This window comes from Xenopus laevis, chromosome 3S, assembly GCF_017654675.1.
Source record: "Xenopus laevis strain J_2021 chromosome 3S, Xenopus_laevis_v10.1, whole genome shotgun sequence".
Lineage (NCBI taxonomy): Eukaryota > Metazoa > Chordata > Amphibia > Anura > Pipidae > Xenopus > Xenopus laevis.
The window spans coordinates 33,208,033-33,223,102 of NC_054376.1; the positions used below are offsets into that span (position 1 = coordinate 33,208,033).

At 39.3% G+C, this 15,070-nt stretch overlaps 1 long non-coding RNA gene across 2 annotated transcripts; it reads right to left on the reverse strand.

Annotated features, from left to right (window-relative positions):
• Nucleotides 1-8,065: 8,065 nt before the first annotated feature.
• On the reverse strand, nucleotides 8,066-14,593 carry LOC121402138. Of its 2 annotated transcripts, none has more exons than XR_005966596.1 (3): nucleotides 14,442-14,593; nucleotides 9,081-9,174; nucleotides 8,066-8,681 (listed from the first exon to the last, which is right to left on the reverse strand). It is a non-coding gene; the product is annotated as an uncharacterized LOC121402138 (long non-coding RNA). The 2 variants fall into 2 exon arrangements; XR_005966595.1 differs by lacking the exon at nucleotides 14,442-14,593 and adding an exon at nucleotides 10,168-11,308.
• Nucleotides 14,594-15,070: the final 477 nt, after the last annotated feature.

Genomic DNA, 15,070 nt, shown 5'->3' on the forward strand with positions numbered 1-15,070 from the left:
TTCCCTGAACATGTGATTTCAATATGGAACATCATAGTGCAATGCATTGTGGGTTATGTAGTTCCTGCATGCTGTCTGTAAGCAGTCGAAAAGTTGTTACTAGGGCCGGAACTAGGGGTAGGCAGAAGAGGCACCTACCTAGGGCGCAACGAAAGGGGGACGATGGGCAGGTACCTGACTTTTGCCTACCCCTAGTCCATGTTTGCTGCTCCTCCCACTCCTCCAGCGCTCCTCCCCGCCTCCCTCCCCTCAAGCGCTTTACCCCATCTCCCCAGTCACTTTCCCGCCCTTCCTCCCCTCCCCTCAGTCACTTTCCCTGCCTCTCACCACTTCCCTCGGTCGCTTTGCTCTGCCTCCCTGCCTTCAGCGCTGTAACACTCTCCCTTCCGGTATTGTGCGCATGTGTGCACACAATGTTTTCAGGAAGTAACACGTCTGCGCGAGCGATCGCGGAGGGGAGCACGGAGGAGAGCGTGGAGGGGAGCGCGGTGGCCACTGGTTTGGCCTGCCACTGGTTGTTACAATTTGTAACATCAGTGTTTAGTCCCTCCTTAACTGCCAGGATTTCAAATGATGCAGAAAGAGAAGGACTGTTAAACAGCTGGATTTTAAGCATAGAAAATGGCATTTATTCATACTTTTTGAAGAAACAGGTAACCGTGATGGGTATATTAGGGGTTTCTGTGCTATGTGGGCCTCTTTATCAAATTTTGGTTTGGAAGCCAGAGTTCCCTTTTTCAGTACTGGTATTCCTTTGCACTCGTACACATAGCCGCTCCAGCTTGCACGTACTATACTATATAACGATACCTCCCAACTGTCCTGTTTTCAGAGGGACAGTCCCTCCATTGACAGCTCAACCCGCAGTCCCATGTTTGTACTGGAAAAACCAGACTTTCTCTGCACTGAACAGAAAAAAAAACAAAGTTTCTATCTTAATTGGCTTTTGGCAGAGAGCACAGAACAGCTTCAAGGGGCAAATACGATACTTTGTAACAATTTTGAGATAAGCAAATAAGTAATGGTAACAATTTAGATAACAGGTCTCTTGGGAGAACTCACAGCTAGAAGGGCAATTCACCTATATTAACAAAACTGTAATAACAGAAAAAAACCACAGAAATATGTTTAAACTTTCATAACCTGCCAAATTTTGTGAAATGAACATGGTAATTAGGGAGTGTGGCCACAAAAATAAGAGTTCTGAATATGGACACCATGTCAGTCCTACATATGCTCCCTCAAATACACAATATTCGATCTGGTGAACTTCTCTCGAAAAATATGTCGCAGCAGCAGACTCTGTTACACTAGGATGCTAGCCAGAGAAAATACAATGTGGTTATCACATGACTTTGTGCCATTTTTGCGACTTCTCACAGTCCCAACTTGGAAAAAAGGAGCAGGAAAATTGCAAGCCCAAACTATTGAGAGTAGAATCCCCTTCCTCCTGTCCCAGCAATCAACATTACTATAACTTTGTTTTTATGAGGAGGCAAACAAGTCCACACACCAAGGGCCCAGGGGCAGTAGACTAATAAATGAGACCCTCCATGCTGGCAGGACCCTGCTAACTAGGTAGTATGGAGTCCCCTAATTTCTGATGATGCTTAGCAGAGAAAAGGAAACAGCTACACCACTGTTACATACAATGTATGTTGTATAAAAACTGCATAGTAAGTAATATACAACATCCCAGTGCTGATAAGAACTGAATACAAATGAGATCGAAGAAGGTAAAAAAAGAGAATTAGCCCATCTTATTATCCCTTTAAGGGTGGGTGATGAAATACAACAGCTGGTACTGTAAAATTATGAAGGAAACATAAGGTTTTCCAAGGAGAAGATTGAATTTGAGGGTTTAGATGTACAGAAAAAGATGATGGCACACATTATAGCCAGAAGGCAATGTATGTGAATGTGAGAAATCATGCCAGCTGTTACTGCTATTATTGTATGGATGTGCACCTTATTCAAGCAGGGTGAATCTAATACACAAGGGGAAAAAGCCTAGAAGCTAAAAGTGAGTTATTATAAAAAGACCAAGCAAATTCGAATTTTATAGATTGGAAAAAATGTTGGCGTATCATCACGTGCCCAGCTCAGAATTATTGCTGTCTGCCGAAGAAGCATATCGTGGAGGGCAATTTATCTCAAGCTCTGTTCTCTTCCCATAACAATACAAAGTAATTTCACCAAGAATGACACTATTGGTGATGTTGGAAACATTTCAGTAATTGCTATTGATGACTGTCAGGGAAGAAGGTTTAATTTAACCACATAAATGTAGGAAGGAGGTGCAAAGCATTGTGACTGGCAGGGCATTGTGTTTACTTTAAGCATGATAAGTGACAGTGAGTATCATATGCATAGACACTAAGGAACGTATTCAATAATGCTACAATTTTACTGAATTAACAAGGTTGTTTTACAAGTACGTTAAAGGACACGTCAATGTGCCAGAAATACCAAACCTGAAATAAAGTGCATCTGGACTGGGTTTTGAAATATAATATATACTATGTATGAGGTGTATTAAAATGAAAGACTGACAACCCTCAGTGCATCTGCCAAAAAGCAGTCAATTCTCTTTCCACCTACACTAGGTTGCTGAGAAAAGGAAGACATTACGTGCTTTAAAGAAGCAAGAATCTAAATGTAAACTCTACATTATTCCCCAATAAACATGAATAAGCCATAGTTTCTGATAAAGAATAATTACAATGCCAAAAGTTAAAATGATTTCATTCCCCTTTTCATTTTTAGTTAGTGAATGTTCTCATGTGTGAAACACAGCCAGTGTGTAATGAGAAACGGAAGAGAAGGCAGAGACAAAGGGAAAAGTGAGCGAGGAAGAGACAGGAAAAAGTGACAGTGTGGACAAAAAAACAAAAGGATGGATGTAGAATGGTAAAAATGGCAACATTGGAATCTAAAAGACAAAAATAAAAAGTGGGTGATAGTGAAAGTATGATACATAACACAATGTATAAATCACAGTAAGCCACTCAACAAAATATTCAAGAAAAAAAGCCAAAGGAATACATGAACTGGTTGTCTGCTGCAGACTGTAGAATCTACATCATTGATTTTTTCAGTACCTGTCCACCAGTGCCTTAGATACAGCAATGCTCAGAAGGTGGAGAATAAACCTTTAGCACTAAATACAAAAACCACGTAGTTCTGGTTAAGCAGAGAACAGGGTGGATTTTTCTAGTTTTTTAATAGTTTTTGGTTCCTAGATGAAGGTAGGCTATTGGCTTCATGAAGTATTGGGAACACTAGATATAGCAATAGATATAATGGTTTATATCCTCTATAGCAGAGATCCCCCCACCAATAGCTTGCCAGTAACATGTTGCTCATCAACCCTTCGGGTGTTGCTCCCAGGGGCCTCAAAGCTGGTGCTTATTTTTGAGTTCTGAACTTAAAGGCAAGTTTTAATTGAATAAAAACCAGTTGCACTGCCAAGTAGAGCATCCTGTAGGCTGCCAGTCCACATAGGGGCTACAAATAGGCACAGCCGTTCCTTGGCACCCCAGGGACTATTTTATGCTTGTGTTGCTCCCCAACTCTTTTTACATATGAATGTAAGCTCACGGGTGAAAAAAATTGGGGATCCCTGTTCTGTAGGATCACAGATGAAATCTGCAATTCTATGTACTATGAGAGTTTTTTGTCTTAGTGGTAGAAGTAGAAGTGAGACTGGAGCTTTGAAGAACAAGGTTGCTTTGTATGCTGATTGACAATATTATTGTGCCATAATCACCCAGAGAAGTAGAATAATGATACTATTTAAAGTGTTCCATGTGCCCGAGCTGAAAGTTTTGCATATGTTTTTTTCAAAGAACATAGTTATGATGAGTAACTTAAATGCTCTTCAGCTGTGAATAATGATAATAGCAGAAGTCAAGGGGTAGAGAACCACCTTGAACCCCTCCAACTGTCAACGTTTAAAAATGTTCTTGATACTTGTGGTTGTCAAAAACAGGGAGACCCCAAATACATAAAATATTGAAAATAGAAGTATGTAGTTTGATGCCCTACACTTGTTACTGGGTTACACCTACACCAGCCCACTAGGGATGTAGCGAACTGCCGATTTGGTGTTCGCGAACACCGGCAAAAAATGCGAACGTTCGCGAACAGTTCGCGAACTTCGAACACCCGCTAAAATTGTTCGATTCGAACGTTCGAAGGATTTTTCATTCGAATAGAACGTTCGAAGGATTTTAATCGTCGATTTTTAGCGGTCGAATGGTCGAATGGTCGAACGATTTGTATTCGAATCGAACGCAAACTCAAAATGCGAACGTTCCCAAACGTTCGCGAACATTAGGCGGACGCGAACGGTCGAAGTTCGCGCGAACAAGTTCGCCGGCGAACAGTTCGCTACATCCCTACAGCCCACAGTAAACAAAACAAAGCTGATAACTTCGTCTAATCAAGCAAAGGTCAAGGGGTACTACATGCTTGGTCTATATTAATAGAAATGGTATAGGTTTAAAAATAATATTATTCTATGAGCATATCTGGTCCCAGAAGGGACACCCCGATTTTGATAAGTCAAAGTGCTAGCGTGAAAGGTACCTGTAGCATTATAAATAGGCCATCCATCTATAGATTTATAGGAGGAGCCATTTAGATTGACCTGGACAAAAATGTGTTTCATTACTTACCCCTCCGTGCAGATTCTGTCTGCGCCATCTTCTTTTCTTCAGTATTCTTTGTGTAGGGAGCGGAGTTTTGGCGCAGTTGGAGTAATATTCCTGTCGAACAACTGCGGATGTGCCGAAAGTCACAAAATTTCTGTAAAATTTTTTGCATTTGCATCTAGGCAAATTTTGCCTGTTTTCTGAATTTTCAGCAAAGCAAAAAGGGTCTGATTTGCCCATCACCAATGAAAACCTTTACTACTAAAATTTGCCAAGTAAAAGTTGTTGTATAGAAGTCAGGGAGCTGTGTTGATCTTATTGGACCATTTTTCATCCATTCAGAATTTTAAAGCTTTTTCTGATATTTTTTTTTACAAGGTATTGTGCGAAAAACTCAAATTCTTAAAGGAATTCACATTTTTTATTGAATTGTTCAGCACTTTTTTCACTCTTTGAACTTTTTATATTCGGATCTTTTAATAAATTCCATGACATTCATAGTTTAAGAGAATGTGAGCTTAGTTGTGGTTTCAATAACCTTCTCCATAAGCCCAGCTGCTTTTCACATGGTCAGTGACTTTGTTGCCATGGGTGAGTTGTAATTAGTACAGGAAGAAATGTGCAACATACATCAAATAACGAATGGTAGGAACGGCACACACTCTCTTCTGGTACGTATACCTTCCTTTCATCAGGAATGTATGGTGTTCCTACCTGTCCTTGTGTTGGGGCTTTATGGTGAGGGAGGGGAACTTAACCTCAACTTTAGAATTAAAGAATGAGGTGATATTTCTTGAAACATTTACTAAATATATTTTACTCCACATATGTAAATCATCAAACACTGAGATTCAGTGCTTTAAAGGAGAATTCCGGCTTCCAAACCAAAATTTGATAAAGAGGCCCACATAACACAGAAACCCCTAATATACCCATCACAGTTACCTGTTTCTTCAAAAAGGATGAATAAATGCCATTTTTTATGCTGCAATCCAGCTGTTTAACAGTTCTTCTCTTTCTGCATCATTTGAAATCCTGGCAGGGAAGGAGGGACTAAACACTGATGTTAAAAATTGTAACAACTTCCCCACAGCTTACAGACAGCATGCAGGAACTACATAACCCACAATGCATTGCACTGTGATGTTCTGTTCCTTATTGAAATCAGGTGTGCAGGGAATTGTGGGGTTTGGAGGATGCAGGCTAAGGACAGATGGCTGTTGATACAAAGTAACAGTAGTCAGCCAGCTCAGCAAAGTAGTCAGAATGATCAGCAGGAGAGCAGGGGGCTAGGCTTAGGGAACTGTCAGAAACCATTAAAAATCATGACAAGTCTGCATATTTTTTAATTGATGTATATTGAAAAGTTGCTTGAAATTATGTTTACTTTTCAAAAAGCTTAAGTTATGTTTTTGTGGCGTTCCCCTTTAAGTTTTTAATTTTTACACAAAGGTAACCCTGTGTGGATAAACAAACACCTATCAAGCCTTACATCTGAATTTATTACTTGTCAGCCCTACAACATGAAGTTAGAAACTATTTATAGCCGAGATGTGAAAACCGCGATATTGTATCACAATTGAAGCTGCTGTCGAGGGAATTGACCTTGGTCTGTGCCCACCCCAGCTTCACCTTATCTACCTTTTACTTGCCCTCTCTCCTCTACACAGTGGCGTAACTAGACCCCTAAGGACCCTGGTACGGAAATTTAAAACTGGGCCCCCATGCATTGGGCTGGAATACAGCAATACTGGGTTGGGAGAGCAAATAGTACGGCGAGGATTAGCATTGCAGTCACTCAGTCAGCTCTATGTCCTGTTCTGTAAAGAGGCACTTGGTGGCATTGCGCAGAGGAGCCATGTGCCTTCTACATAGATGAGCTGAATGGGGACAGCCATGACACCGGCACTGCTTCAGCTGCGAAACAGTGGTTGAACCAATCATGGCCAGAGAGGTTATACCGGCTCAAAGCCCGAGAAGTGAACAGCCATGCTAGCACATACCTCCCAATATTTGAGCTAGGTGGGCCCTAGGCCCACTAGGCGCAAAAAAAAAATAAAAAAGGCAAATAAATAATAATTTTTCTTTAAAAAAACTAAAAAAAAGTCAGTGGCTCTGGCGGGCCCCAAGGGGGAGTGGGCACCGGTGCAACTGCACCCCATGCTCCCCTGGTAGTTACTCCACTGCCTCTACACATAGAACCCCTCATTATAACTCTGTTCACATATGATGCTTGTGGTTTATGGATTTGGACTTATCTTGAACTGTCACCTATAAAAGTGAATGCCATTTGCATATTAATATATTGATATGCTGTCATTTTCCTTTAATTGCTGCCCAAAGAAGTACTTTGAGCTCGTAACCTGAGCAATATTCAGTTTCAGTATGTATGATAAGGATGATGCAGCAGCTCATCTTACTGGTTTAAACTGAGCTTGTATCAGAGACAGACTTTTCACCAAAAGAATGAAAAAAAAAATACAGACACAAGCGTAGAGGAAAAAAGGAAACAAAACTGAAATTAAAAAAGTAGAATCTCATCTTTGACCAGCTGCTGTGAACACATTGTAGATAATTTTGATCACCAAAGCATGATAAAAATGGTTGATGTTTTTAGTCAACAGCTTGTAATTGAAATCGCAGAGGAATGTTGTATGAATGGGCCCCTCCCTCCACCTCCTACCCTTTCATTAGTTTCTTTTTATTTCTGTGCTAGAGTTGGTGGGTATGGTGATTTTGTAACATTCAGCTTACACAAATGAAGGAACATCATCTCCCATTGGTGCAGTAATCTATACTAGTGATGGGCGAATTTGTCCCATTTCGCTTTGCAGAAAATTTTTTGACTTTAACACGAAATTCACGAAACGGTGAAAAATTTGCGAAACGCATTGAAGTCAAAGGGCATCAAAATGAATTTGACGTGCGTCAATTTTGATGCCCACGTCAATTTTTAGACTATTTTCTCCAAATGCAGTAAGTCAATGGGCGTCTGAATTTTTTTGATGTGGTGGAAACGCGGAAATTCACCACAAATTTGCGACTGGTGAATTTATTCGCTATTCTATACTAAAAAAAAAAGTGGCAAACTGGTGTTATTATTTTACTAACAACATTATGGGAAGACCTTTCGGGCAGCCTTTCTTGTCTGTCAGGAAATTATGGAAAGTATTTTAATCAATTGGCAGTTTTATCAAAGAAGGTCTGAGATTTAACAGCACCCAGCAGCATTAATCCCCATTACAAATTGCAATTGGGGATTAAGAATTATTAATTAATTAAATAATGTTTTTATTCCAGTAAATCACTGGGCTTTGGCAGCTTAAAGTTGACAAATTAAAAATTACTTTTGAAATTATTAATAGGCAAAGGCAATATCTGTCTTTTAATTAATGTAAAGTACGCACGAGTTCTCAGGCTTGGTGTTTAATAAAAATGAATAGGGCACTTACATCTAACTTTATATTCTATAAATTTGTTTGTCTATATTAAAAAAAATAAGATCCTTCCATTGACCCATCACTGAATTTAAATAGGAAGGGTCAACCAATATAAACTACAGATGGAGCATGGGTTATCCCAAAATGATTTCTTAGGATACAGCAGATAGTTACATTTCCTAAAATCGATCATTTAAATATAAGTTTCAAAATATTCTGGAATGATCATGGGTCAAACTGTTAGGCACTGCAAATCCGTTCCGGGGTTTGCAGGCTGCACTCCTGACCTTTTAAGGGTTTGCACATGCACAGGGCGGTGCGCAGTTATACTCAACGTTCCTGGAAGCATTGCACCACAAATCTTTGGCTCTGATCTCAGTTTTCGGTTTTGAACTTTGACAAACGATCTTCCCCTTCAGTACATCGCTCGGCTGGACTGATTTCAAGGCTTAACTCAGCGTGTTCTTGAACTTTAGATCCCTCCATTCCTTGTTGGCTCAGTTTCTTGGCCAGACTTCCTTGGTAATGACTTGGCTTCCTCCTGTTCATTGTGAGTTCTCTGATCTCGATTGATTGTTGTTGCTGCCTAGTTCAACATAAAGCACTGGTGTTACTCCTGCTAAAAGACTTTTCTAATCCTTGCTGAACTTCAACACTCATCCTACTAACAGTTTGTGCTATTAACCCTTGCAGGACTGTATTTCATGCTACACGACTCCTGCTAAAATACTGTTATAATCTTTGCTGAACTGCACCACTCATCCTGCTAACAGTTTTTATCCTGCAACAAAGACTGTGTTAATACCCTTTGCTGATCTGTGTTCCCCTGCAAGCTAATTCTATCAAAGACTGAATTGTTGTTCCTGGGTTGGTCATGCTTGCATTCTCTGCAAGAGACGGAGCCGTTACTTCCGCAGACTACACCGCTATCCCCATCCCCTGTCAGGTCTGCTCTGTGTGCCCCCAGTGGTAACTGCTCACTTACCTTGGTCTGGTCAGTCAATCCTGGCTGGGTTGGTCCTCCTCTCGTCCTCATTCTGTGCATGCTTTCCTGCAAGAGGGACTTCTGCATCAGTTACCTGCGGAAAGACGTTATCATTAACATAATGTGTCTCTATTGAGAATATTGCCCGCCTACAGGTTTTCCTCTGTTCTCTTCAGATTCCCTAAGGATCCTTCCCCCATCGTGTGAATACATAGAAACCAGAGGTTCATCATTATCAGGTACTTACATTAGTCAGACTGCTTAACAAGAGATTCATAATTATCAAGCATTAAAGATCTAACACAAACCCACACCTGTTACTAAAAGTTTTCACCAAATGGGCTGAGTTTTAACAATATCAAGTGTCAGTCTCTGATTTGGTGAAGTCTATGTACAATTATAATAATTAATCTTAGCAGAGAGTTGGAGGATACAACATTTCAAGCTTAGGCTATGGGAATTTTATTTTCTAAAGGTATCTATACTTGTTCCATTTCATATTTTCCCAAAGGTGATGAAACTAATGTATCCCTTTTACACTATCTATGGTCTTGCCAAAATATCTATTTTGGAGGGAGGTCACTAGTTTCTTGAACATTAGATTGAAATTAAAAATTAAATTGTCTCCATGTTTTGCTTTATTGCATCTTGATAATAATACGTTTTATTCTATTTCTAAGGTAAAACCTATTTCCCACCTATTTTGGGGCTTCCAAAAAAGCTTTATTTAATTACTGGTTACAAAGAGTCCTCCTCAATATCAGACGTCATCTCTTACCTGAACCTGGGGTATATTTATTAAAGAGTGCAGTTAGAGGTTGCCACAGAAATTCCACCACTCTCCATTGATTTCTAAGGGATTTTGAAAGGTGTATTTATCAAAGGATGAACTTTTACTTCCACCCATTGATAAATACTCTTTTAAAAATCCCATAGAAATGAATGGAGAGTGGCGGAATTTCACTCTAGAGGACTTTGGCAATCTCCTAACTTCACTCTTTGATATACAGTATATACCACTAAGTTGGCAGGAAGTCTTCAAAGCTAAAACAAAAGGAAATAGTTCCAAAGAGTCCTTTAGACTTACATGGTCTCCTTACTTTGCGATCTGCGACTCCAGTACCAGAGGTCAAATATCTCAGTTCCTTCTAATGTAAAATGAATGACTACTGGGTAGTCAAACATTCCTGAAAACAATGGGCCTTTTCTTTCTTTTCTTTTTGATTTAGTTGGCTTTTCTATGTATTTGTCCATTCATTTTTGAAAATAACATGCCATTGTACCTATTACAGCACATCTTCTGAGTCTACATGGTATTTGTTGTCATGTTGATTTCTCTTGTTTTTGTGAAAATCCAATAAAGCAGTTCATGTGATTTACAGTCATTTGAAACAGATTAACACCTAGGAAAAGAAAACAATTCGGGATTTTCCAATAAATGACCAGGTTTAGTCAGTGCTCCATCTATACTTGTTTATATAAGCTACTTGTTTAGAATCCTGGCTGTCATTTAAGGAATGTGTAGCCCACATCTCATAACATTATTACATTGTTAAGTTTCACCTATAGTGATGCCAATTTGTGGTTAAATGGAAGGCAACACTCACACATGGAATAAATTATGCAGTGGTGATTTTCATCAGTGGGTCATGAAGAGTTGCTTAGGCTATTCCTGGGAGATATCTTTGAGAAACAATATAATAATGAAGAGTATCACACATACGTAAAGCCTAGAGCACTTTCACACCTAAGGGTGTAAGGCTAATTATATATTCACGTTTGTATCAAGGTTGTCTTTGTTGTAATGGCAAGGAAGAGTTTTTCACAAGCAGGACACATATCATCACTTTTTCATGGCGATAATTGCTCTTATTTTTACCTTGGCTTGCCAGGTCTACAAATGCCCCCAAGGCCGAAAGTCAATCAAAATTTATACTTGAATGTCTGATAATGCAGATTTGTCTAACATGTTAATATTATTTTGTATTAGAATCACTGTTGCTGGTATGCTCTGAAGAAAAAATACACCATCCAAGGAGAAAATGAAGTAGAAATAGTTAAGCAAATGAGCAGAAAGGGATGTAATCATTTCTTTCCTATAAAATCAAAAGTATACAGGGTGGTGTCAGAAGAACAAACAGCTCTACAAACAAAACAGGAACATCAGAAGTATACCTGTAGAAATAAGTCAAAACAACTGGACTTTTTTTCCTCTGAATTGAGAAAGCCAGTTGGATGACTGGTGAAATGTCTTCAAGGAAAAAACAAATTAAAAAAAGCAAATCCAGTTCATTTGACGTATTTCTACAGATATACCATGGCCTGGATGAATGAGAATCTTCACAAACACATCAGAGGTATATGTGTGTATGATAGCTTTGCACATACATGTATACAGTCAATTTACACTTTACATTACCTTAAAGGAATTGTTAACTATAAAAATAAAAACTGGGTAAATAGATAGGCTGTGCAAAATAAAAAATGTTTCTAATATTGTTAGTTAGCCAAAAATGTAATGTATAAAGGCTGGAGTGACTGGATGTCTAACATAATAGAAGGAACACTACTTCCTTTTTTTCAGCTCTCTTGCTTTCCACTGACTGTGACTCAGTGACTTGAGGGGAGGGCACAAGGGTCATAACTGTTTGCTTTTAACTCTGACCTGCACGTTGGGATCAATTGCAAAAACTCAATGAACAGTTATGTCCCATGTGGCCCCCCTTTAAGTCGCTGACTAACTCAGAGTTAGAGATCTGAAAATCAGGAACCAGTGTTATGTTAGACATCCAGTCACTTCAGACTTTATACATTACTTTTTTGGCTAACTATATTAGAAACTTTTTTATTTTGCACAGACTATCTATTTACCCAGTTTTTATTTTTACACTGAACTGTTCCTTTAAAAGTGTCTGGCCAAAATTCCAAAAAAAATAATAACCTTCTTGATTTAGGATCTGTCCACCTGCCTAGAATGTCATGCGTGTGCCACAGTGCACCATATTATACAAAAAGGCTAATCTTTCTCTTCCTTCACCATTACTGTACAGATGTCCATAAACTTTTTGAGAATTTATTCAAACAGAGGAAGACTGGATCTAAAATAAAAACATATTTTCTATTTAGATTTTTAGCATGAGGTATCCATACATCGGGGCACATTTACTAAGGGTCGAATATCGAGGGTTAATAAACCCTTGAATTCGACCCTCGAAGTAAAATCCTACGAATTTGAATATCGAATTTGAAGGATTTAACCGAAAATCCTCGATCGAACGAAGGATTTTCTTTGATCAAAAAAACCTTAGAAAAGTGATGGGGAAGGTCCCCATAGGTTAACATTGTACCTCCGTAGGTTTAAACTGCAAAGTATGTAGTCAAATTTTTTTTAAAGAGACAGTACTTCGATTATCGAATGGTCGAATAGTTGAACGATTTTTACTTCGAATCGTTCGAATCAAAGTCGTAGTCGAAGGTCATAGTAGCCTATTCGATGGTCGAACTACCCAAAAAAACACTTTGAAATTCGAAGTTTTTTTCATTCGAATCCTTCACTCGAGCTTAGTAAATGTGCCCCATCATGTGAAAGGAATGGACTGTATCAGAATTAATATACCTCTGTGATGAAAAATTATACTACAGGTCATTAGTGATGATATTTTTTGACAGGCATGAATTTTGATGCAAAAATTAGCTTTTTGCCACTGGCAGAAAAAATTGTAGTTGGGGGAAAAAAAAAGAACAAAAAATGCCCATTGGCTTCAATGCATTTTTCATTAAAAAGGTGCCAAAAACACCCACGCCTTGTATTTTGTGGTTGAAAAACATCCTGAAAAAACACCTATTGACTTCAATTAATTTTTTGCAGTAGGCACAAGGCTGAAGGATGAGTTTTATACAGATCAGTCTTATAGTCTTATTCAGACACTCACAGCTCCCACCTTATACCCAATCACCTCGATCTCTCTGCAAAGAAGACCTTTTTATATGAATCTAAAAAGGAGGTGCTTAAGAAATACACATTTCATGCAGAACTTGGCTGCAGACTTCATTAGTTTATTCTTACAATGACATTTTTCGAGTCCCATAGGGCCCTTTATCAAGTGTTTGTATGTCACTTGAAATAGCAAAGTGTTTATAATGATCATTGGCTCATTACTACTTTTAATACTGTATCCACCATATGTAATAAAAAGGCACTAAGTTTGCCCAGGAGCAGTAACCCATAGCAACCAATAAGATGTTTTGTTTTTAAACAGCTGACCAGTAAATGCTTCCCATTCCTATGAGTTACTGTTCCTGGGCAAACTTAGTGGGGGTCATTATAAAGTTCGCGCAGCGCATATTTTTCGCAAATGGTTGTATTGCGCATGTTTTTCCTCAACGCTAATATATTGTACTGCTCCGCCCGTCTTTCCGTTTTTTTGCGAATTCGCAGTGGGAATAAATTTTCGCAAATGGTGTGCAAATGAGACAGTAGTTTGCGCGAGTGCACCCAATGTGCAAGGTTGTTGTGCGCGAAAATATCATTGACAGTATCTTAAATTCGCAGTTTGCAAAACTGTTTTGCAAATATTTTATCCGCCACCAAAGTTGTGCCGTAATTGAGTCGCAGAGTGTGCGCATAAAGATTTGCGAATTGTGACATATTTATAAAGCCCCTTTAGACATTCGCATTGTGAACAAAAAAAATATATTCACTTTGCGAACCAATCGGCCCTGCGCGAAGTTTATAAATGACCCCCAGTGTCTTTTATTACATACCCCTTAAGCTGACCATAGAAGCAAAGATCCGATCGTACGAATCAATGTACGATCAGACTTTCCCATCTCCCGACCCTCCACTAAGCATTCCGATCAAAGTCTTACCATTCCGACCAAATAAAGTAGTAAAAGAACAGATCAGCCAATGTTCTGCCCCTGACAGCAATCGTACGATACTTATGTCTGACAACACTAGTGACAGTCTCCCACTGAAAATCGTACGATCGGCAATACACGCAGAGATATTATCGGCAGCCGACAGAAATTTTCTAACCTGTCCGATCGACCAAACGACCGATTTCCGTTGGACAAAAAATGTCGGGACTCTCCACACACGTTCCGAAAATCGTACAAATCCACAATTCGTACGATTGCATTGTTGCGTCTTTGGCCAGCTTACTGTTGTTTCATTTATTTAACTAGAGTTATGTCACTAAGGACCTGATAGAATGACAGATTTTACAAATTAGATAAGTCTATTGTACATGGAATGCTACTTATGTATAGCAAAGGAAACCAGACCTATAACATAGAATGACCTAATAGAAAGACTGTGATTATTATAGAGACAGTGTAAGGTCTGCAAGGACTGCTCACCCTGATGGTCTAGTGTCCGCCTCATGCTTCTTTGTCCTCTGAGTACCAGTGCCCGCCACTCCCGGATTTTACGCGGTGGCGTGATGATGTCATTGCGCATTGGCATGAAATTCAAAAGGTATTTAAAGGGATTTTTGTATTGAGGAAGTTGCCCGTTGTTAGGTCTAATTCATTAAGTTCCTGGGTGCTATTCCTTGTGTCCCGGTATTGACCCCTGCCTGCTTGATTAATCTTATCTCTCCAATCTTGACCATTGCCTGCCTAACTATTCTACACTCTCCAATCCTGATACTGATTATCCTGTGAATGCTGCCTGTACCGACCCAGCCTGTCTGTCTATTCTTGAACTCTGCTTGTGCTAGCCCGGCCTGCCTGACTACTCATTCCGTCTAATATCCTTGGTAAAACGATAATGCCCCTTTGCTCCAGAACTCTCTGCTTGGCTCCTCTCTTATTAAGACCTGACAGCATCCAAATTAGTTGAGGGCTCCTCCCTAAGTGATAGGCAGCTGTTAATCTTCTATCAATCTGATCATCAAGGACGGCCATTTTTTCCATCAGCAGGAAAAGCTCAGTGCAACACTCCCATCATCAAACTTGCCTGGGAAGCAGTTAAATAAACACTGTAA